This window comes from Fukomys damarensis, unplaced genomic scaffold (genome assembly GCF_012274545.1).
Source record: "Fukomys damarensis isolate Sample0158 unplaced genomic scaffold, DMR_v1.0_HiC HiC_scaffold_25, whole genome shotgun sequence".
Lineage (NCBI taxonomy): Eukaryota > Metazoa > Chordata > Mammalia > Rodentia > Bathyergidae > Fukomys > Fukomys damarensis.
The window spans coordinates 29,036,723-29,054,556 of record NW_022900937.1 but is presented as its reverse complement, the minus strand read 5'-3'; the positions used below and the strand labels follow the sequence as shown (position 1 = coordinate 29,054,556).

Genomic DNA, 17,834 nt, shown 5'->3' with positions numbered 1-17,834 from the left:
AACGCCCTCGAGGCTCAGCGCCCAGCGGTCCGCTCTGTCCGCTCTCGGCTCTGCGGCTGGAGGGCAGCGGGGCCGCAGGACCGCAGAGCCACCGCCGGGACTTGGGGCCCTTCCTGAGTCACAGCCTTCCCTTCCGGCAGAGTTGGAAGAGGGAGCGAAGGTCTCTGCAGGCCGCCGCCTGCGCGCCTCACCTCACTGCGTTGAGGGCTGGCGAAAGAATCTTCTAGGGACGACCGTTCGGGCAGCCGAGCGCTTCACAGCCCTGGGCACAGCGCGGCGGGACGGGGGAGCCACGCGCCGGTCCCCTTTTCCCTCCATTACACACTGGGTGGGCAGCCCGAGGCCTAGGAGCGGATCTCCTTCCCAACCCTGACTGCCCGAGTGTACAACCTCAGCTGTCCCAAGTTCCTCCTGCCACCAATCCCCACGGGAACACAGGGCTAAGAAGCGTTCGCCGGAGGAGACAGGTCCGTGACGACCGAGAAAGGTTGCCAGCTGCGCGTGTTCCTTGGATGTATGATCGTTCTTGCTGACGAAGCAGCACCTCCTGTTTGCCAGACGTGCAGAAGAGCCGCCATCCCTTCTTGTCACTTTTCCTGCCCTGCAAAGTGTTTTGTGTGAGTGAGGGATATCGGGGCTTTAACATAGCCGGGAGGCAACTGCTGGCAACCCAGTCTTGCAAAGAGGCCCACACAAGAGCTGATATCTGAAAGCAGAAAGGAGGTTGACTCCACCCCACCACCCCACCCCAGAGTCCAACAACATGGGGAATCTAAGGAAAAGAGCAGCTTAATAAAACTCCTATGCCAGGTGAGGTGGTGCCTGTCTATAATTCCAGTGCTCAAGAGGCTGAGGCAGGAAGATCTCAAGTTACAACCCAGCCAGAATGACTTAACTTTGTGTGACCCTTCAAAAGGAAAAAGTAAGAAAGGGCTGGGGATGCAGCTGTGCGCAAAGGCCTTGGGTTTAATCCCCAGCAGCCCGCCCACACACACACACACACACACACACACACACACACACAACAAACAAGCAAAAGCCTAGCCCCGCATTTTAGAACTTCCCCATCTGGCATTGCAATGGTGGTGAGCTAAGGTGAGGCTGATTATTTCCTGAGATCTGCATCCTGCCCGTCTCCTTTGGGCTCAGCTGCTCTCAGGTAATGTGACTAAAATGGATGCCACAAAGAAATTGGAAAAGGCTGATGACAATACTAAATAAACAGCAGTGAAGGCTAATAAACAAGTTGCATCTGTAATGTCCTCTCAGATGGAAACAACCCCTGGAGGCATTTGAAATGGGCCCACTCCAGAGGCAGCAGGCACCCCCGGGCTCTTGGTCACTGTGTTCCCTGGAGAAGCCATGCATGGGGGCACATGCCTATCATCCCAGCCCTTGGAAGGCTGAGGCAGGAGCGTGACCACAAGTCTGAGGTCAGCCTCACTCCTTAAGGAGTCCAACAGGGAGACCCTGTCTCATAAATAAATAAATAAAACAAAATCATTTAAAGGATGCTACTCTATGTGATTCAAATCATTAGACATCTTAGATAATAAAAAGGTGATTAAAACCCAATTCTTATTATCCTGGACTTAATCCGGCAGGACAAAACTCACATGGTTATATTACAAATACAGTTATGATAGTTTTGTATATAATGCAGCATGATGTAGTACTGTGATGTGATACAATGTTAGATTATAGTTTATGTCACATATGTGCGTGCTTACAAATATAGGAGCCAAATACGGTATAAAATATTTTTTTAAATGCTCAGGCTGATAGGGAGAAACTGATTTCCAGAGCCAAGGGTGAGACAGGCATTTGGAAGAGGGAGTGTTTTAACTGAGCTTCAGGATATGACTGTTGAAGGGCAGGAAAAAGGCTACTTAGGAAAGGGCATCCTCAATACCTCGGGTGCTCGATGGGTCTTGACCCAGTGAAGACAGCGGCGAGCAGGCCCAGCCTCCTCCCCTGCACAGCGAAGCTGATGTCCTACTCCGGAGAAGCAAAACAAGTGAACCACCAGATTCGTCCACCACCAACCAGTTTATCAAAGCTATAAAGAAGGAGAGACAGAGCCGGCATTGTGCTCCTGCCTCCAATCCCAACACTCTACAGGCTGAGGCAAGAGGATCAGTTCACAAGACCCAGGCCAGCCTGGGCAGTCTCATGGTAAAAAATACTGCAGAGTTGAATTGTGATCAAAACATTTTCTTTGTCTCTAAGCAAAGGTTATTTAAAAAAAAAAAAAAAAAAAAACTCTGAACAATTATAAATTGCCTGTATACATTTATGGGTCTAGAAATCACTTGTTTTGAAAACTTGGCATCAAACCGGGAAATACAAATAAAAAGGAGCACAAAAGTCAATGTTGTGCTAATTGAACTACAGAGTATAGAAACTACTGTGTATGTCAAAGGAGACTCAGTTTGTCAGTGGTGACTCAGCAAGATTCTGTCTCAGAATTGAAAATAATTTTTAGAAAGGGCTGGAAATGTAGTTCAGTATGAAGGCCCTAGGTTTAAACCCCAGTGAAGGGGGAGGGGACAGAGGAAGGAAAGGAAGAGGAAAGAAAAGAAGAGGAGGGGAGAGAGAGAGATACAACGGAAGAGGAAGCAGAGCGAACCACGCAGCCTGAGCTCTCTCTCCCTCCCTCCCCTAGAGGGAGCCACTTGTGCACTTCTTGGATGTGACCTGATGGGACAGATCCCCAGCCGCCTCCCGCTGGGCGCCGAAAACTCCGAGCTCCTGGACAGAACGGAGCCCAGCTTCCCACAAGTCATTACTACTTTGTCACTTTTTTGAATTCGGTTCTCACCAACCAGGGGCAAAATATTTATGGCAAGATAGTCTTGGCTGTTATGAAGCAAATCACATTAAAGCACCTGATATTTCAAGTTCGTGCCCCGATTAGTTCTAATTAGAATTCTCTGTCACTTCTGAACCATAAATGCAGGACACGGTATCAGAAAATCTGCTCTCCTCGTAGGACTTGTGAAAGATAAATCAACTTGAGAAATTTCTAGTCGTTCCCAGACATCTATTTTTTAAATACCAGAAAAAATGTGGACATATTTTAAATTATTTGTAGGCCAATGGAATCTGGAAATTTTAAAACTATGCTTTAGAACCTAGGGATTCATATACACAATCTTAAATTACCTTCATAAGTTGGATTCCTCGCCTCCAGTCACTAACAAACCAAGTCTCCTTCAACATACTCAATAGTTTCTTTACTCTCTCGTTCATTTAGCACAACATTGACTTTTGTGCTCCTTTTTATTTATATTTCCCGACTTGATGCCAAGTTTTCAAAGTAAGTGGTTTCTAGACCCACATATGTATGCAATTTGTAATTGTGGAGAGTGTTTTTTTTTTAAAGATAACCTTTGCTGAGAGACAAAGAATATGCTTTGTTCACAACTCAAATTTCAATACTTTTTACTATGAGACGGTCCTTGATTCGTATATTCCTTTCAACATTTTAAACCAGACTCCTTGATAGCTTCTCAAAAACTGGCACTTGGCAATGTGTTACTTGCCAACCGTGAGTGAAGAAACATGGTTATTTTTATCACTTTAGAAAGTGTTTCTAGGGATCAAACAGTGAATGACAAATATTAGATTTTATCACAAAATGAAGTTTATATTTTCAGTGGCAAAATTATATTAACATGACAGCGGGGGTCTAGATTCTCCCGGAAGTGGTGGGAAAACTGCCAACCCACTGAAGAGAGAGACAGACCTTAATACCAAAAGTGACAATAATTCAACACTGTTTTACTCATATACATTGTAATCTGAACTATGAGTTTTGGCAAGTCTACACCTCTTGTGCTCATGAACATTAAACCTAGGGAACTGATGATTTTATTTTACTTTATTGTAGTAAGAAAACTCAACATGAGGCTGACCCTCTTAGCAGATCACATGTGCGTTAGACCATCATTCTCTATTGGCACAACATTGTACAAGGGCTCTTTACAATTCATTCATCACGCATAACTGAAGTTTTATACCTGTCCATTAGTAACCCTCCTTTCACCTGTCCCCAGTCCCTGGCAACTAAATGAGGCTTTAGGCAGATATCTAGATACAAGCAACACAACAATATTTTTTTTCTCACACCTTGAATAGACCCTCAGGAAACAGGACTCCAGAGCTGCTACAGAAACTGACAAGGATGATAGGATGAGTGTGTTCAAAATGGGGGTGGGATAAAGAAGGATTAAGGGCATTGCATGTTTTGCTGTAATCGTTTTTTAAATGTAAACCTTCACTGTATATTTTTATCACATCTCATGTGCTAGGTACCTCACATTTGAAAGAGGTAGGATCATTTATTCACAGCATTTGCTAATAATGTTATGTGCACGCTACACAAAGCTCTTTTGGTTTCATCGTGTCCCCTTACCTCCCAGCAGCTATGAAGTGTGCAAATTATTGGGAATGAAGTCAAATGACAGTGCCAGCTCAAGGCCCCATGAGCGACAGCTTGGACCATACTGCAGTGCTTTCTGGGGAGCCTAAGGTATTTACCCTGCTTACGTCAGATATGGAGAGCCTGGGCAAGATCTGAGGAGGGAGGGCTGCAATGAGCTGACTGTTTTAGGAGCAATTCCACTGAAACATGGAGGATAGAATAGGAGATCGTTACCCAGTCCGGCAGACCAATATGAAGTCAATCCAAGGTGAATAAGCAAAGAACAAGAGAAAGGTGCACAACATCAAAATGACATTGTCCCTTCAGGGCGCAGATTGTCAGCATGTGTCTCCAGTACATGAAACTGCTTATTAAAGCACAGTGGTGCTTACCTGTGATCCCAGCACTCTAAGAGACTGAGGCAAGCAGATTGTAAGCTTGAGTTCTGACTGGGCAAATTAGCAAGGCCCTGTCTGTGAATAAAAAACTAAATAATGCTAGGGATACATCTCAGTGTGAAGACCTGGCATTCAACCCCCAAGTAGCACCCAAAAGAAAATCACTGAAAAAATGTTTTATATACAATATGATTATAACTATACCTTAAATAATAAAATCTATACTATAACAGAATAGGAAATATTTACATAAAGGTTGTTTCTGTCTGATGATCAGACTAAAGCTAATTTTTATTCTTCTTTCTATATTCTCTTAAAGCACAAACTTTCTTTAATATATTATTGTTTATAATTAAAGATGCAGTAGTGCTCCAGAATTTGTCACTGAGGACTGTAGGGGCACAGCAAGTAGCCACAAACACATTATCAAGAAGCAATTGATATTAACAAGTACTAGCTTGCATGTTGAGTACCAAAAAATGACAAGTACCAGGACAAAATTTTCACACCAAAATGCATCCAACACCAAACTGGTTAAGTTCCAAGGCAGCTGAGTATGAAGGTACAATGGGACAACCTTTTAAAGGTCTCTTGCAGCTGTCCAAACACCTGTTCTGCAAATTCAGGTGTCCAGATGCCCGGTGGTGGTGTGTATCCAGCCAAAAGCAGCGCTTGGAACATGCCAACAAACCCTCTCAGATCCATGCACACTAGCTGGCCCCAGGAGCTTTCTGAGCTTTATTAATTCTCGTGACTGTCGGAGGTCGTAGAGGTTGCTCCATTTCTGACATTCATTTGTATTTTCCCTACTCCTTGATGTTGGTCATAAGCCTCCATTGAGGATCTACTTAAAATATCATTAAACATTATTCAGCCCTTCTTTGTCATCATTAAAGTACACATTAAGCCAGCCAGGAGTTCTCAACCACCCCAGGGGACTTGGGACAAAATGCCAAGTGTGAACATTTATCACTTCAGTTTGCTTTCTTCCAAGGGTATTTCTAATACATGTGTTGATTTTTCATCTTCATAGAATTTGAACTAATTTTAAAACTAAATTATCAGGATGCCCTAGGTGAGCCAATTATCTAAGGCCAGCTTCTGAGTGACACCATCATCTTTCCGTCCCCTCGTGGTGTGTGATTCTACTTAGAAGCCAGCTTCGACTGCTGGGATTCATTCAGCCCCACACTGTTTGATAGGTAGGAAGCCAATTTTATTGATGGCTTTGATTTTCTCTTCTAATACTTCATTTATTCATGATTTTAAATTCAAGCATATCATATAATTTCCCACCTTTGCCACTCTGATTTTTAAATGTATGCTTTTTATTTGAAGCAGGTGGAGATTTTCTTCTATATTGTAGTCACTTCGCTTGTTAATTTTTTCCTTGCCAGCTACACATTTTGCCAGGAATCAGTAGGTACATGTAATATAAAAAGTCTCTGTTAATAGCTTGGGATCCAACCCAGAGTTTCTGGGCTTCTAATCTCATCAGATTCTCTGGTGGGAAGTTGTGACTCTCTATTTTGTGGAAAGTGCATTGGAGAGAAAAAAGAAACTCTCTGCCCAGCTCTAGATACCAAGCATGATTCTCGCTGTTGACAATAAAAGCTGATGATGTCCAGTAGGTAACAAAATGTTGGAAACGATAAAACTTAGGTTCTGGCTTTTGATCTAAGTTCAAATCCCAGCTCCACAATCTACAAGGCTGCGTGATTCTGGTCATGCAACTTAAGCTTTCGAGTATCTGCTCCTATCTCTAGAAAGTGCAGATAATAATATCTGACTTACAGAACTATCAAAGAATCACAAAATAATATATGAAGAGTGCCAGAAACATAATGGGAAGTTTAACGTCCCTCCAGCCTAATAAGATGTCACTGGGCAGCAGATGTTCCGACTGGTTCCCACTGACCATGATTCTATCAGCCACGGTAACACCCTCCGGTGATTAAGGCTCTGCAAGGTGACCCCAACAGCAAGAACAATCAGCAGAGATGATCACACTAAGAGACAGCCTGCAGGGGCACAATTTCAAAAATGTACTTATTGCCACTGGCAGTTCTCCATGGCCTCTTCATCTACCTCCTGGGTTACATAGCACAGGGGCCTCCTTAGTTCTGTCTTCTTGGAGGACTGGAGATACCCTGGTCTTGCTACAAGCTTCTACCAAAGACTCATGCCTTTGCAGGCTAATGCATTATGGAAATATTTTCTTTCTCTTCCTTTTCACTTCTTTTCTTTCCATTCCTTCCCATCCCTGCTTGATCATTTATTTATAATTTTATAGATTTGTTTTTTAACATATATTAATTATAAAGCACAATGGGTTCAGCATGACATTTTCAAGTATTCATATAACATTCTTTGATCGTGCCACCCTTCCCTTGTTCTCATTTTTCTAGTAACTGAGCTCCATCATTAGTTTACTTATTTAAATTCTATCTCATTTTTAAATGCTTGCATTCATACCTCTAAATACCCCTGTTAGAATTGTCTTCACTGTATTCCAAATTCTGGTGTGTTGTGTTTCTGTTTTCATTTGATTCTAGGAATTTTTAAACTTCCTCCCTGATTTATTCAATGACCTATGATCATTTCGTAGTGTATTATTCAATCTCAATGAGTTTGTATGTTTTATGTAGTTTCTGGTGCTACTGATTTCCAGCTTCATTCCATTATGATCTGATAAGGGCCAATAAATAATTTTAATTTTTTATTTGTCTGCATTATGGCCTAAAATGTGAAGTTTTGGGGTAAAATTCCATTACCTATTAAAAAGAATGTGTATTCTGCAGCTGTTGGATAGGATATTCTGTAGATCTCTGTTAAATCCATTTGATCTTTGGTGTAGTTTAACTTTGATGTCTCTTTGTTGATTTCTCTTTTGTCTAGATGACCTAAGCATTGGTGAAGGATTCTGAGGTCACCTGTTATTATTATATAGGTGCCTATCTGTCCCCTGTGTTTAGTAGTGTTTGTTTTATGAAACAAGGTGCACTATCAGTAAGGAAATCTCAACGCACCTCCAGTTCCCTCCAGTTCCTCCTCCAGTTCCCATGGTTCCCTGATGTTAATTCCATGTCAAAATCCCTCTGCCCAAGTGGCCTCTCCTGGGTCTACTCCCTCCTCCTGGAGGTGCCTTAGATATCCAGTACATGTAAACCTCTGAGGGCTTGACAAGTGCTAAGTCTTTTCAGTTGGACTCTGAGCCCTTTGCTCTCCTCAGGGCACCAATAGCTGTGAGAAAATTAAACTACCATTAATTAGACCTTTGATAAATGCCAGCAAGTAAAAGACTTGTCTTATGTGGCACAAATACTTGGGGATATAGATGAGAAAGATGAATAGTTTCTGTCTTAGCCACTCTCTAACCATCCCAAACACATATAATAATCTACTTCCAGAGAAGTTCTGCAATGAAGAGGTCATTGTCTCTCTGCTTCCTGGCTGGAGCTATGACCACACTCTCTGATCCATCCTTCTGCTGTGATGTGCTGCCTTCACCAGAGGTCCAAACAAATGCGGACTTCAGATCTTGGACTTAACCATCCTGAACCATGAGCCAAAACAAATCCTCTGTACTTCATAAAGAGCTTGTATTAGGTATTTTACTAAAATGATGGAAAGCTGAACAATACTGTGTTTCTTTTTAAAGACTGCTAAAAGCAAGTCACCAGCTCTCAGCAAAGATTCCTAAACTTAAAATACTAACAATACTAAAATTTCTGGTGCCCAAGATGAAGTCCTATGTGGTTGTCATCTTGAGAACCCTCAATAAATACTGCAGAAAGTAATTATTATTAAGGACAAGACCGTGCTTGATGTAAGATGGTACTATACTTGCAAGCTAGCAAGATTTACACATATGATATATGCATATATGTGCACATACATATTAGAGAGAGCTTTTACAACTCTGAAATACATAAAAGTCCACTCATGGGAAAAGAGGTGAAGTCTCTAACTTGGAACATGGGCAATTTTCTCTGAGGTAGATGAAAATACATCTTTACCCTTTATCTCTTTGTTGCCCTTAGAATGGGAACAAATGGATCCAAATAAAAGGAGACTTGCTCTCTTTTTCTCATGAGTCAGTTTCCATTGCTCAGGTGGTTTTTCTGCTGATCAAACAGAAACATCAAAAAAAAAAAATCAGGGACAGGACCAGGGATTTAGCTCAGTAGTTCCGCCGCCTGCTTTGCAAGCACAAGGACCCGAGTTCAATCCCTGGTACCAAAAAAAAAGCAAACAAACAAAAAATCAGGGACAATGGTGTTCCACCTTAAATTAGCCAAAAAAGGAATTACAACCCCAAGAACGTCTTTGGATCGGGTGATATAACGTCATCTGCTCACCTTTTCCAGCCTAAAAAATTATGAATTTATTGATGCAGAGGAGTCCTCCTTCCATATGATCTTCAGGACAAGTCCCCTTCTGTTGTTTCTCCACAAAGGAAGAGGAGGGGGCAGGGAACTTCCTCCATGTGCACCTTTTAGAGTAGCAGTGCCCAACTTTTCTGGCACCAGGTACTCATTTTTCCATGGATTGTAGGGGGATGGTGTCCGGGAAGATTCAAAGAAGTGGCAACCAAGACCCCTCATATGCGCAGTTCACAGTAGGTTTGTGTTCCTATGAGAATCTCATGCCCCTCTGATCTGACAGGAGGCAGAGTTCAAGTGGTGATGCAGCTGCAAACATGGAGGAAGCTAAGCTAGTCAGCTACTCATCCACTGCTGTGTTGGATGTGGTTCCTAACAGGTCATGGACTGGTACCATGTGGTAGTTCCAGGGCCTAGGGACCCCTCCTCTAGAACTTGGGGCTGTCCCTTGCCTCACCGGATTGCTGAGATGGAAGGAAACTCAGCCTGGTTCCAGTAGTCAGCCACGCTAGTCCTCAACATCAAACCCCCTTTGATCCCTGTTCCAGCACAGCCTGACTTGCCTGTAACAAAGCCAACCTCAGTATTTATGGTAAATCATGATTCCATAGTCACCATCTTATTCGTTACTCATAACACTCCTATGAAACTGGTAGATCAGGGGCTACAATCATCCCTCTTCCATAGATTAAAAACAAAATGTGGCTCCAAAAAATATGACAGGCCACACAGGTGAATAGGATTCAAGTCCTCTTCCCATGTGCAGATTCTGGGAGTTTTATGCTGACATAACCCTGCCTTCTCATACAACTAAGCCTGATACAACCAAAATTTATTAAAGTCTGGTAAACAACTGTGGCTTCTTCTTGTTCCTTTCAAATCATTAAATAACAAATATGATTATTTTCCAATGCACTGACTTGTTATTTATTGGTGTTGGGCTATTTTTTGAAGAATTTTAAACTTAAATTATACAATAACTTTGGTATTATGAGGGCCTCAGCATTTTACCTTGTCATAGAAATAAAAACACTAAGTTATACTTTTATCTTTTTGCTTAATCAAAAATTAGTCAACTAATTAATAACAGGAAGTGTTATGCAAGCATATGCCTTACGCCTTAAATATATGTGATTTTATTTGTCAGTTATACCCAATAAAAAGGGAAAACACTTTTAAAAGAATAGAGAAGGGGGCTGGGGATGTAGCTCAGTGGTTCCACTGCCTGCCTTGCAAGCACAAAGTTCCAAGTTCAACGCCCGGTACCAAAAAGAAAAGAATAGAGAAGAGTATTCCTATTTTTTTCCCATACAAGGGCAAATTCAAAGCTATTTCTACACACATCGAAATAAGTCAACCTTAATTTCTGAGATTCAGAAACATCCTCTTCTTTTTCTGAAATAAAAAAGTTGCCTTGCATAGATTATTTTCTTCTTTATTTAAAACCTAATTTTTACTCCTTGGGCACAGAATTTCATGCATATATAGTAAGGTATTTCATGCAAAAAGCTGCAGTGTGTAAGTGTTGTAAATTTATCTATAAGCTGTGATTGTGCACGTAGGAAATGCTCTTTCTGCATGTCAATTAGCCTCAGAATGGTCCAGTTCCAAACACGCAATTTAATGAAATGGTAATGATTTCATTAATGTTTCAAGCCATGTCTAATTCCTTCCGAGGAACATAAGACAATTTACATTCACTCTGAATGCGTAATAATAGTCGAATTGGCAATAGATTGAATGGGCTCTCTTCAATCAGAGTCCTGATATAGACATTGTTGCAAAATCATTAGAAATTGTTGTGAAGTAGTATGAATTGAGGTATAATATTGAAATGGGATAAATTTTTTTCTGGTTATAATTATACATGAGGTAAATAATTAAGCCAAAATTCAAGAATTTATTCATCAAATGTTTTGTATTCTGAATTGCCTATCTGATTCTTAAAAGGTCAAAGAACTCTCTCGATAGCTGGCTGTAGACTGTCCCGTGGGCACGTCTCTGGCAGATGCTGGAGAGAGGAAATAGAACCACAGTCAGGGTCAGAGAGCAAATCAGCATTATGCGGGGCCGTGAAATCAAGAGGGGGTGGTGAGTTGGCAGAGCAGCCCACAAGTCCCAAGGACACGGTCTCATTTTTACCTCACCACCATCTGTTATGGAGCGAATTTTTGTCCCCCCCAAACTCGCTCAGCTAATCTCTAACATGGTGGTATTGGAGGTGGACATCTGGGATTGGTTAGTTCCTGAAAATGGAATCCTTCGGAGAGGGGGCAGAGAGCTCTCAAGTGGCCTTCCTGACACTGAGAAGTTGAGAAATCTGCAGTCTGCAACCCAGAGGACGCCCTCAGCGGAACCTGTTGGAGCGGAAATATTGGTCGCAGACTTCTGGCCAACAGAATCATGAACGGTAAATTCCTGCTGTTTACAGTATTTAGTTGCAGCCTCCTGAACTATAAGTCCTATGTATCCCTACCATTATCTCACTTTCTTACAGATAAGAAAATCAAGGCTCAGAAGGGAATCTGTCTCAGTCACACAGCCACCACGGTGGAGTCGGAAGGCGACCTCCACCTTGCGGAACTCTCCAGCCACGTCCCGCGTTTCACTCTCCGCGTCACCAGAGATGTCACTGAGGAAGAAGGGTCTCCAGAGGCAGAGCGGACTAGTGGTTTTAAATGTCCCAAGTGGCTGACAGTACTGAGTGCAGGACTTGATCTGAGCGTTATGAAGTTATCAATAACATTCCCTAACTACTCAGCCATAAGGAATGAGAAGCTACAGACATTTATAGCTAAAGGGATGCACACTGAGGCCATACTCTTGAGTGAAATACACAGGGCCCACACATGTAAATACTGAGTAGTTTCTCTGGTGTGAGACACTGAAAGTGTGAATAAGAATCAAAAGGCATAATAGATAATGTGAAATAGGAAGAAAAGGTCCAAAGGGGAAGGGGAAGTGGGAGGGGTAGGGAAAAGGAAAGAAGGGAAAGGAATAAATATGAAAAAATGGAAACAAAGTCTTTGTAAATAGGGAGAGGTGGAGGGGTGGAAGGGTGGGCAGGGAAATGGGGAAAAAATAAGAACTAAAATAGATTATGTACAGGTGCAAATTTCCACTGATGAATGTCATTATAATACATACTTAAAATATACCAATAAAATTAATTTTTTACAAAAGAATAAAAAGATAGTTTCTAACAAAACGGTCAGATATATATAGATATATATGCCATCCTCCAAAAATTAAACAAATAACATTTCCTACAGTAAGCGCATAGCATTCATGAGAAAGGAAGTGATATGGCACACAATCTGTGAGAAATAGCGGAAGCCGAGCGCTCGAGCCATTCTTTCCAGCACTGTGTTGGTGACAGGCTTCCAGCCTGACGTGGTGGTCCACACTTGTAATCCAGCACCCTGGGAGGCTTCGGCAGGAGAACTACAAGTTCAAGCCCAGCCTGGGCAATTTATACAGTGAGACCCGGTCTAAAATTACAAAGGGCTGGGGATGCAGCTCAGTGCGAAGGCCCTGGGTTCAGTCTCCAGTACTGGGGGGTGGAGGGGGGCACCACTTGCTTTAAAATGGGAGTGAAGGAAGGAGAAGATGAAAGCAAGAGCAGAGATCGTGGATGGGAGAGCCCAGAGGAGGGGCAGAGGCTCTGAGGATAAGAGGTGTGAGCAGGAAAACAAAGCAAAGCAAGACATCAAGAGAGGCGAGTGGAGGGGAAACATCAAGGGCTGCTTCTCTGGGAGCGAAAGAGGCGGGCAGGGAACAAGCACAGAAAGTAGGATTCATCTGTGTTGACTTTGAGTCCTCAGAGGCAGGAGATGTGAAGTGCCTGTGTGGGTAAAGTGACTGCCAGATGTGTCTCTTTTATCCCGAGACCTCCACAGCAAAACCTGGGCTCATGGGTTGGGGACAGAGCACGACAAGCCTGCTGCCACTTGCTGCAAGAGTGGAGAAAGAAGAACTGAAAGATTTTCACAGATCAGACCAACCACCACCTCCCCAGCACTGATGCTGCCCCAGGCACTGTGCAAGGAGCAGGCATTGTCCGGAGATGTGATCAGTTTAATGTTTTAAATGCTTTACTGTTAAGTTTTTATTTATTTGTACTTTTGCACATGTACATAATTATATGTATATATGTGTGCTTTTCTAATTGGTCTGTTTTCTCTTCCATTTTTGTTTGATTTGCCACCTTTCCTTTCCACCTACATTAACCTCCCAACACCCCGAGCACTGCAGCCCATTTTAACAAGATAGGTGTCCTCACGTACACCCACGTTATTCTATTTCGGTGTTATGTCCATTCTGCCCGACTTTGTATGTGCACATATACGAACCACTATGCACATGTAAGGCCTTTCAATTGGTTTGATTTACCCAGATGGAACCCATTTGTTTTGATTTCTATCTGGATGCCCCCCAAAGCCTCACACATACAAAGTTGGGGCTTTTGGAAGGTGACTGATTAAGGGAAACTTGTAGCTAAATATGTTAGGAGGCAAGGTCTGGTCAGAAGCAGCAGATACTTGGCGGTATGACCTGAAAGAGTTTATCTCCCCGCAGCCCCAGGCCCTCTCTTCATTGTCTCTGCTTCCTGTCTGCCATGAGGGGAACAGCCTTCCTCCACCAGTCCCTGGAGTGTTGTTTCCGTCCTGCTGTTTCTGCCTGGAGCTGGCTGACTATGCCAGGACCGAGATTACTGAAAGGTGACCAAAATAAACCTCTCTCCTTCGATATGTGGGTACTCAGTATTGTGTCTCAGTACAAGAAAGCAACAAAGACACCATTATACATAACAAGTGCATCTCACCTTTATCATTTAACAGCACCTGGTGTGAAGTCCTAAAAATGAAAGGAATGGCTAATTCTTCCTTCTCAGGACGGGCACGTTCATGACGTGTGTACAAACACAATGAACCCTTTACTGATGGGTATTCACCGTGGTTCCATTCCATATGAATCAGTCTTACTCCTGGGTCCCTGCATCTCAGGAATTCAACCTCTGTGACAAAGACCACCGAGCACTTATCTCTGGGAAGAAAGGCTCCATGTACTTTTCTTTTAGTAGGTTTTGCTTGTTGCTTTGTAAAAAGTCGCATTTCCTGAGTGAAGCTGGGAAGCACTGTTGTTCTTCAACCTCTTTAAACTTTACCAATCAGTAGGTACGAAATTATATCTCACTGTAATTTTAATTTGCATTCCTTTAGCTGAGAGTTAGACATCATTTCACATGTTGACTTGCCACTGATATTTGCTTCACTCAGAACTGAAAATTTACGTCTTTTGTTCTTCTGCTTAATGATTGTTTGCTTTCTTGTTGACTTGAAAGAGATCTTCGGATATTTAAAATATTCGAGCTTCACTCTTTGTTTTTGATCATAGTGCCATCCAAACATTATTTTTAGTAATTACTAGTATTTGTGGGTTTTTTAATATACAGTATAATTTTTAAAATTTTCATATATTCAAATATGCCTTTACATCTTATACAACATTTGAGTTTGCAGTTTTAGTTAGGAAGGTGTTCCTGATTCCCAAATTGTCCGTGTAGTTCTGTGGATTTTTCTGCATTTAACACTTTAACTCATCTGGAATCTATTTTTATATATGATATAGAATAGAAGAGAGCTTAAGCTGGCCATTGACTTTTACAGATGAATAGCTGGGCTGCCGCTATTATTTCTTCAATGTTAAGGTTTGTCTACTCTTGGCTATGTGGTAAGTTCTAGACCAGCCTGGGTTACACAGAGAGAGCTTGTCTCAAAGAAATAAAAAAGGGAGGAATAAAGATTCTTCCATTACAGGTCCCTAATTTTAATTGAGTTTCCTTTCCATTCTCAATAATGTTTAGCATTAATTTTCAGGTGTTGGTATTGCTTGATTGTTGTATTTACTGTTTACATGTTAAGCAGCCTGAATTGACTCCCAAATTTGGGGGGCTATTGTCAGGAACGCCTGCTGTATTTTATCAAAATCTTTGTCTGCATTCGTTAGGGCCGTACAGGTTTTCTCCTTCAGTCTCTTAACATAATGGATACTTCATTGAGAATGAGTCTCGGTTTACTAGAAATCACCCCTCTCATCATTCCATACCAATCTGGATATGCTGTGGAACCTACTATCTAATATTTAGAATTTCGCATTTATATTCATAAATGCAGGTGTTTTCTGGTTGGATGGAATAGATCAATTGCCCTTGGAGTGACTGGAAAGATAATTAGAGCCCTACCACTGGAAAACTTCCAGAACTAAGGTGTCCCCAGCTGCATTTTATCCAACCTCTAAAGAACAGCTCATTGCACTGCTTTCTAACCCAGTGATTTTCAAACTTTGGTATGAACAACAATCACCTTGGGAAAAGGTGGTCAAAAAAAAGAAGAGGCCCAGCCCTTGCCATACTTCATGAGTTTGGGTCTCCGTGTTCTTCATGTACTTTCCACGTAATTCTGACACAGGAAATGAATGCAAACCACTGTTCTAAAATGTTCAGAGTTCCAAATCCATTTTCTGAAACCAAAACAACTTTAATACCAAAATCTAATAAAGCTAGTGTATTTTTGTCTTTTAAAACATTAATCAGATTGCACCATTCCTCTGCTTAAAACTTTTGAGTTTTGTTTGAAACCCAAATTCAACCCTCAGGCCTCTGAGGCCCAGCAGGAATGACAGGCTGGGTGGCCTGGCACCATCTTGCTTTCCAGGCTGCAGTGCTGGACCTCTACTTCAGAGCCCCACAGTGTCCCTCCCCTGGAGCTCACATCCTTCAGCGTGTGACGGCCCCACTTCCCAACATCCAGCAATAAGGAGCTCTTGCCCTTACAGCTGCTCCAATGTCGGCTGGACTTCTATCAGACTGGCCAGCAGTCCCTGGGTCACTGGGTGCTTTTCCAGAACACAGCATCACTGTTTGATGTTCCCTTTTCGTCTGTTGGTTAGCACTCTATATAGACCTCTATCTCTCCTCCTCCTCCTCCTCCTCTCTTCTTTTTTTTGTCTCCTTTCTCTTCTTTCCTCCCTCCTTCCTCCTTTCTTCTCCTCCTCCTTTTTCCTCCTCCTCCTCTCCCTTCTTCTTCCTCCTCCTTCTTCTCCCCCCTCACCCTGTAAGAGCAAAGAGCTCATCTCTTTCATTAGTCTGCGACTGCAGTGCATAATGTTTGCATTCCTAGTGTGGAGTTGTGCATGTGCATAACACACCTCAATTCCTTCCTTTTTCATCCCCTTTCCCTTCTCTCCCTCTCCTTCCCACCATCTCTTGATCCCCTTCCCGTCTGATAACAATCTATCTCCCCATTAAAGAAGGATAAACTTCAGTCATGTGTAGGACACCCTAGTGTTAAGTGCAATAAATTAGACACACAAGCTTAAATATCTCTTATGAGAAACCCAAATCATAAATAAAGAGCAAAGTAAAAGATAGATAAAAGGAAAAGCTCATCTTATTTCCCAGAATGGAGTAAATTCACTGCCTTCTCTTGTCTGCAGGTTTCTGGAAAATGGAACTTGATCTAGTTTGTGTCTTCATCCCAGGACAAGGCATAAAACACATCTTTGGGCAACATTTGCTGACTAAAGAAATGAAGATGTGTTGATTTTTACTTGGCTCCCCAAGGATTCCTAATAAAAGATTGTTGATTTTTAAATATTTCTCTGAAACTTTAGAGAACTATCTAAGAAAGAGGAGGTAAGTTTGGCCAAGGAAGAAGTTCCCCATTAAAAAGGTCCAGCTACAAACTCCAGTCAAAGCACCTTCTTCTAAAGTCACGACCATGGGTAGAACTGTAATTGCATTGTAAATCCTGGACCTAAATTGGCTGTAAATGGTCACCCAATATAGAATCTGTGCCTTCAGGCTGGTCAGCCATCATAATTCCTGCTTTATAAATGAAGCTTGTCAGTAACAAAAGAAGGACCTTAGGGTACAAAAGGGGGGAAATGAGGTAAAATACTGAGTTGGAACTAGAATAACTTTAGCAGACCTGGGAGAAATAAAGGAATCTGAAAAAAAAAAATTCACTAGTGGGCCTTGGAAATTCAGCCCAGCATGTGTTGTGTTAAGAAATCTAAGGGAGGGTCTCTTCAGCTGCCTGCCTGCCTGAGATCACCCGGTGGGTGCGTGACCTCCTGGACTGCACAACAACAGACCCAGCAAGGACCCAAAGACCCCGGAGGGGGTCTCTTCAGCTGCCTGCCTGCCTGAGATCACCCGGCAGGTGCACAACCTCCCGGACTGCGCAACAACAGACCCAGTAAGGAAGGTAGCTGCGCGGGCGCCCTTGAAACACCCCCAAGACCTCCCCCACATTCTCAAACCTCCTGATTGGGCCAGTCCTTAGACCAACTCTGCAGAGGCATAGGTTCTCATGAAGGGTAGTTTTCTGAGCTCCCAACTTTGAACATCTTTAAAGAAAGGGCAGGGGAAACCTGTAATAGAACTGAGTGGAGTTCAACCCTGAGGGTAGGGAAACTCAAGTTAGGCCTTGTAGACTGTGTTCAGTCTCAGTCATGGGGAATTGCCATTGGCTACCTGAGACCAGGGGATTCTGTTCTGCATATGGCTGTACATGTGGTATAATATGAGAACAGAGACAGTCTGAAAGAGGCCCTTCAAAT

At 42.5% G+C, this 17,834-nt stretch overlaps 2 long non-coding RNA genes across 2 annotated transcripts in view; one reads left to right on the top strand and one right to left on the bottom strand.

Moving 5' to 3' along the window:
• The window catches only part of LOC104865507, a 6,190-nt gene extending 5,917 nt beyond the window's left edge, over positions 1-273 (bottom strand). The window contains exon 1 of the long non-coding RNA XR_781176.1: positions 192-273. This is a non-coding gene — a long non-coding RNA (uncharacterized LOC104865507). The remainder of the gene's footprint in view (positions 1-191) is intronic.
• A 178-nt stretch (positions 274-451) lies between these two features.
• On the top strand, positions 452-8,641 carry LOC104865508. Its single transcript, XR_004514334.1, has 3 exons — positions 452-922; positions 4,428-4,534; positions 8,235-8,641. It is a non-coding gene; the product is annotated as an uncharacterized LOC104865508 (long non-coding RNA).
• Positions 8,642-17,834: the final 9,193 nt, after the last annotated feature.